The sequence below is a fragment of the Sorex fumeus genome, unplaced genomic scaffold, assembly GCF_029834395.1.
Source record: "Sorex fumeus unplaced genomic scaffold, SorFum_2.1 ptg000051l, whole genome shotgun sequence".
Lineage (NCBI taxonomy): Eukaryota > Metazoa > Chordata > Mammalia > Eulipotyphla > Soricidae > Sorex > Sorex fumeus.
Genome location: NW_026606108.1, coordinates 32,279,361 through 32,285,609, shown reverse-complemented (window position 1 = coordinate 32,285,609; position 6,249 = coordinate 32,279,361). Strand labels below are relative to the sequence as shown.

The window sequence follows — 6,249 nt, the reverse complement described above, 5'->3', positions numbered from 1 at the left end:
AGACTGCCAGATTTTCAATGACCAATTTCATTTTGCTGGCCTTTTCAACATTTCCCTGTTCTCTAGTATACACAATGCAGTTATAAATAACTTTTGCACAAATGGAATTATTTTCCTAGGACCAATTCCAGAAAGTAGAATGGCTGGGTCAAAGGCTGGCCACGGTTTTTGAAAAGCTGCCCCCCTTTTCCAATGCCATTAGTTGTGCCCATCAGGGCACGGTCCTCCACTCCTGGTATTTACTGGCACTTTTCCTGGTAAAATCTGGACTGTGATTCAACAGGAGCAGAGAATTCCTGTGCAGTGAATATCCTAGAATATTCCGTTAAACCGGACATTTCTTACTCTGTGCTCCCTGACAGGCCTGCACTGAAGCTGGCATTGGCAGAAGCTCCCAGGAGGAGGCTGGAAACAGGTTGCCATGTTTTCCTCCGGGAAGCACTGAAGACTGAATTGTCCTGTCCCCCCTCGTGCTTACACTGTACCCCGAAAGTCAACATAAGTCCCATGGATCTCCTCTCCATCTAAATGCAAACGTTTGCACCGTTCTGGGCAGCCCTTTGCCAATACTTTCTGAGGGCTTTTCAGCTGGGAGGGTGCAGAGGAGATTTAGTCTCATCATTCTCTTACCTTCTCATCGTTCTCTCTTCCTTCGAAGGCTGTGAATTCAGGACCTGGAGGAGACCAGAGGGAAGCAGATCAGTGATCAAGGCAGAGCAACCAGGGCAGGCATGTGGGCAAAACCAGGCTGGAAGGCAGTTGGAAGATGCATGCTCCTCCGTGGAGTGCCCCAGGAGCCCCTGGGGTGGACTGGGCCGCACACAGCGTGAGTGATGGTCCCCCTGGTGGGGGGCATCTTTCTCATACCAACACTGGGGACATTCCGAGCTCACTGTCCCCACCACCAGATACTGATTGAGCACCCGCTACATCTCAGGCATTTCCTTGATGTCTGGAGATAAGGCACTAGACAAAACACACACACCACCTGTCTGCTGGGGGAGATCAACAAACAATGAACTAAATAGGTAAAAAAATATATATAGTCACCAGAAGAGGTGAATATGCTCAAGGAGAAAGAAAGTGAAGGCGGTGGCAGGGGTGGTGAGTAGTGGGGCAGGAAGTGGGAAGTAGCATCAGAATTCTTGGGCCAAGATGTGACTCAGTGGCACAGTGCTCCTACCTTGCATGTGTGAGGTTCTCGGTTTGACCCCTAGCACTAAAAACAAAAACCACCTAAACAATGAGACCAGGGAAGCCCAGACATGTGAGAGGTGAGTTATGAACAATGATCTGAAAGAAATGAGGAAGTGAGCACTGAGAATTGGTGGGGAAGTGGTGTTCTAGGTGGACAGAACAGCATATTCAAAGGCCCAGAGCCTGCCTGGTGTGGTGAGTATCAGCAGGCGGCTTGTCGTCGCCAGACCACAGGGAATGAAGGGGAAGTGGGAGATGGCATCAGGCAGGTTGGCGGCGGGGCACAGGGCGGTGCTCCAGCACACGCAAGGTGTTAAAGGAAGCCCTGGTGTGCACTAGCGCTTTCACTTTGGTGGCAGCCACTGGAGAGCTTCAGCACAGCAGTGAAATGTTGGGCTGAGAATAAACTGGGGAACACAGGCAGAGTCAGTCAGGAGGCTGTTTTAGATAGCCTGGTCCTGGCAAGGGACCACAGTGACTTGGACTCAAGGGCCAGCATAGACATACAGAGAGAAGGTCACGCTCTAGAGAGCAGAACAGGACTTGCTGATGGAGTGGAGGTGCACTGTGGAATCCAGGACGCAGGGGGAACTCTGGCCAGATTTGGTGCCAGAGCATATCTCAGTCTGAAAGGAGGCGGGAACCAGCTGAGGTACAAAAGGTAGCTGATGGAGCATCGTGGGGGGAAGAGAAGATGCTCAAGTTTTGGGCACGTGAGGTATGAGATGCTTCTTTTAGGCACTCCAAGAAAGGCCTGTAGGGAGGCAGGTGGGTAGCTGAGCTAGGGGAGAGGTCGGGGCTCTAAATAAAGACCTGCAGGTGCTTCCTGAGTGGCTCTTTAGAGTCGTGACATGGGATGATGCCAGTGAGAGGCTAATTATCATCAGAGAAGCTGTAAGAGCTGAGCCCCACCAATCACCCAGCAACAAGGAGGGAAAAGGAATTGCCGAGATAGTGAGAGGGAAAACCAGAAAAAAAATGGTTTTTAGAAGGACAGACAATTTCTGAGATGGGCGAAGTCATAGGAGGACAAAGAATCAACAGCTGGACCCAGCATTTGGAATCACTGGGGATCTGGTTCCAGGGCAGGCTTAGTGGAACAGTTCTGCTGAGAATCTGAGCTGCTTGGGAGGAGGCTGGGGAGATACGGACCAGAGTGCAGGGAGGGAGAAAGCACTGGAAGGGATGTCAGTTCTACCTTCAGTTGATTTGGTTAAGAAATGTGAAGCACGAGGCTGACCCCTTCAGAACCCCCTGAGTGGCCACTGCCTGACTGGGTTCTCCGGGTTGCTGAACCTCATCCTGTGCCAGCAGCGGGAAGCTCTCTGCTGTTTCCAGACTCCCAGGAAGATCCTCCCATTCTCTCGTGTCACATGGAGATGCCCAGCAGGGCCTTCAGTCCTCATAAACCAAGATCTCCCTGGGGCCCATCTCCTAAAGGATATGTCCGGGACAGTGAGACGAGCATGTGGCCTGCTCGTGTGGGGTTTGCCTTCTAGAGGTGACCCATAATCACCAAGGGATCCACAAAGTAGCAGGCCCCCTGGGAAGCCAAGGCACGTAATGAGGATGGTGAAAGGGTCAGAAGGGAAAGTGTGGGAGGACTGGCCTCAGCCTGGCCCTGTGGCTAGGCAGCTCTTGAGGCTGAGACCCAGAGGCTGACAACCCATCCATCTGCCCGGCTCACCCAGCCCCCTTCTCTGGGTCCTGCATCTCCTAAGGCTGGTGGGGCCTTGGCTGCCTTTGCACAGGGCTGGAAAGAGACACCCCCACTACCCCCTTCACTTATATGGGAGTGTGTATGTATGGGGGGGAGTTTTCCTCCGTGATTACAAAGGACATGCCCCTTTCTCTGAAGAAATGCGAAAATATTAAAAACAGAGGAGAACAAAAGTCCCTCACAACTCTACTGCCCAGAAGTAACAATTCACACATCACCAAGCAACATGGGCACGTTCTATGTCAGCACGTGTTCAACAGGGCTGCAGCATGTGTGGTAAATGCGGTCATGTTAGGTGTTCTTTTGTGTGTGTACATTCTGCTTCGCTCATGAATTGTTAGTACTCTTCTCATGTTGCATTCTCCTCTCCCGGACGATTTTTTTTTGGGGTTTGGTTTCTTGGCCAGACCTAGTGGTGCTCAGGGCTTACTCCTGGCTCTGCGACCAGGAATCACTCCTGGAAGAGCATGGGGGACCATATGGGATGCTGGGGATTGAATCCTGGTCAGCCATGTGCAAGGCAAACATCTTAACTGCTGTACTATTGCTCTGGTCCCTCCAGGGTGGTTTTTTTTTTTTATATAATTTATTTATTTATTGGATCACTGTGGGAAAAGTTACAGAGCTTTCGGGTTTAGGTCTCAGTCATGTAGATACCAAACATATTTCCCTTTACCAATACTCATTTTTAACCCCGAACCCCAATAGACCCCCACCTCCCACCCCTCCCAATTCTTGTGAGGCAGATGAGTTCTAGTTAATACTCTATCTACTTTGACTAGATAGATTATTTCGATAGAAGATGCACAATTATTGTTTAGAGTTTACGACCCACAGGGTGGTTTTTAATGGCTATATGGTATTCCAATACACATACTTCACCATATTTTATTTAGTTCCCTGACATTGGACGAGTAAGGGGAGGCTACTAAAATCTCAGGACTGGGATGGGCGGAGACGTTACTGGCGCCCACTCCAGCAAATCAATGATCAGTGGGATGACAGTGATACAGTGATACAGTGACACTGGTCATTTTGGATTTAGAGTCACAGCTACCATGAGCAATAAAGAACCATTTTATAGTTTTGATTTTTTTCTTCTCTGTGGTGATAGGGGTTGGGGTGGAGAGCGTTTGAGCCATACCTGGCAGGGTTCAGGGGCTATGTCTGGCTCTGTATTCAGGGGACATTCCTGTTGGTGCTTGAACAATCATATATGGTACTGGGGACCAAACGGATTAGCTACATGCAAGTGCCTTATCTCCTGGACCTTCTCTCCAGCCCTCATAGTTTTTCTTAGTGGGGTGGTTTAGAAACCTCTGATTGCTTCTTTAGGTTTCAAGAGACTTGTCAAGGGCCCAGGAGACAGCTCGAAGGGCTAGAGTGCATGCCTGGCATGTGGGAGGCACCGAGTTTGGGTCTCAATTCTCATGCTCCACCCTACCTGTTGCCAAGTGTGGCCCTAGAGGCCCCAGCACGGGAGGGGTGGGGGGGGGGGGCTGGGCAGCACTGCACTGCTGGACCTGAGCATTGAACTACCCAGCCCTTGGCCAGGGATCACCAGGAGCAGCCCTGGGGCTCTCTGAGCACTGCTCGGGAGGTGTCCCTGAATCATAAAAAAAGAGACTTGACACTGCACTGTGCTGTGGGAATGTCCGCATCTCAGGTGGCCGAAGGCAGGCGGGGGTGGGGGGCAGGATGGAGCTGTGTAAATGAATCCCAGGAGCTGGAGTTCACCACACGCCAGACACTGACCTAAGCCTCTCACAGACCAGCCCTGGATCCGCCTCCTTTGTGTGCCTGAGGAGCGGGAAAAGGACAGGCCTTTCCCCTGAACCCAGAGAAATCCAGAGGGATTCCCCGCCACAGCAGGAAGAGGGCCCAGAGGGCACTGGTCCTCCCAAATTCCCCCCTGGGGAAACTACTTCCTCCATCATTCCTGGGGAAAACCAGGCGCTGGGCCTTTCATAATGGAGGCAGGGCTCTCCAGGCACCTCACCATCCCTGGGGAGAGGCGTTTCCCCAGGAGGGGGGAGGGGGCTTGAGGGGCCCTGAGTTCAGGAGTGAGGCAGGAAAGCACAAGCCCAGAAGGGCCAGACCTGGATCTGGAGCTCAACCCTGGCCCATCAGAGCCTCACCTGGGCAAGGGACACCATGTGGAATGTGAACCCAGAGGCAGAGAGACGTGGGTCTTTTTTGAGGAGTCACATCCAGGGGAGCTCAGGGGTTACTCCTGGCTCTGCAATCAGAATTCACTGCCGGTGGGCTTGGAGAACCATATGGGACACTGGGGATTGAACCCCAGTGCGAGGCAAGGGCCCTACCTACTGTACTATTTCTCTAGCCCCAGGATATGGGTCTGTCTTGTTGACTGTTGCATCTCCACCACACCTAGCATGGAGTCAGTGTTCAGTGAACACAAGGTTAGGTCAACACTGAGCTTCAGCATGCTCATCTGTAAAATGGGGACATCAACGCCTCTGTGCCAGGCCTGCTGTAAGTCAGACTGAAGAAACACGAGTGAGATACTCAAGAGGGTCTCGCTGCTACAACCACTAGCATCCAAAGCTCTCCCAAGTCTCCTGCCCTACATGGACAGATCCTGCTGCTGACTCCCTTGGGTAGACAGTACGTGTTCCTCTCTGCTCACCACCATACTCCACACACAGCTCTTATCTCCTTCTACCAAAGCGGAAACTGGCTGTCGTCGAAAAGGTTTTAGGTCTTGCCCCAGTCACAACCAGAGTGGCAGAGCAAGAGATAAGCCTAGTTCTGATTTCTGGGTTCCTGCTTTTTTGCTTGGTGGTTCTTTTGCAAGCAGGATAAGGCAGCCAGCCAGTTGCCACATTTCTGAGGGGAGGGGGGAAGGAAAATTCTAAAAGAAAAGAGGGCCTGGGGTGTCAGTGGGCGCCGGAAGTCACCTGAACCCCACCCATCCTCCACCCAACCTCACCCATATTATAAAAATGAGCTGAGAGTCCCCTACCCGCCTGCCCACCCCATCCCCACTCTAGAAGTCTGGGGTGTGACCAGTCTGAGGCAAAGATGGGGATCTTGGGGTCCCTCCATCAATACAGAACCCAATCCGTCTGGGGTTGGTTGGCCCCGAGGGGACGGTCACAGCCCCTGCAGAGTAGGGTGACCTGGTATTTCTCAGGCCTGGTCCATCTCCTGCTCTGGGACAGGAAAGCTCCACCAAGCCACAAGTATCTAGATTTACTCACCTCTAAGACCACGGCATGAGTGAGAACCCCCAACCTCCAGCCTAGGGGAATAAGGGGAGGAAAGGGAGCCAGGTCAAGGGCTGGATGAAGGGGAGGGGTAACGAGGAG

At 52.1% G+C, this 6,249-nt stretch overlaps 1 protein-coding gene across 1 annotated transcript in view; it reads right to left on the bottom strand.

Annotated features, from left to right (window-relative positions):
- Positions 1 to 630: 630 nt before the first annotated feature.
- Positions 631 to 6,249, bottom strand: part of LOC130033062 (translation initiation factor IF-2-like) — a 51,473-nt gene continuing 45,854 nt past the window's right edge. Inside the window, exon 4 of the mRNA XM_056124759.1 lies at positions 631 to 674. The gene's annotated coding sequence lies outside the window, so the exon portion shown is untranslated. The remainder of the gene's footprint in view (positions 675 to 6,249) is intronic.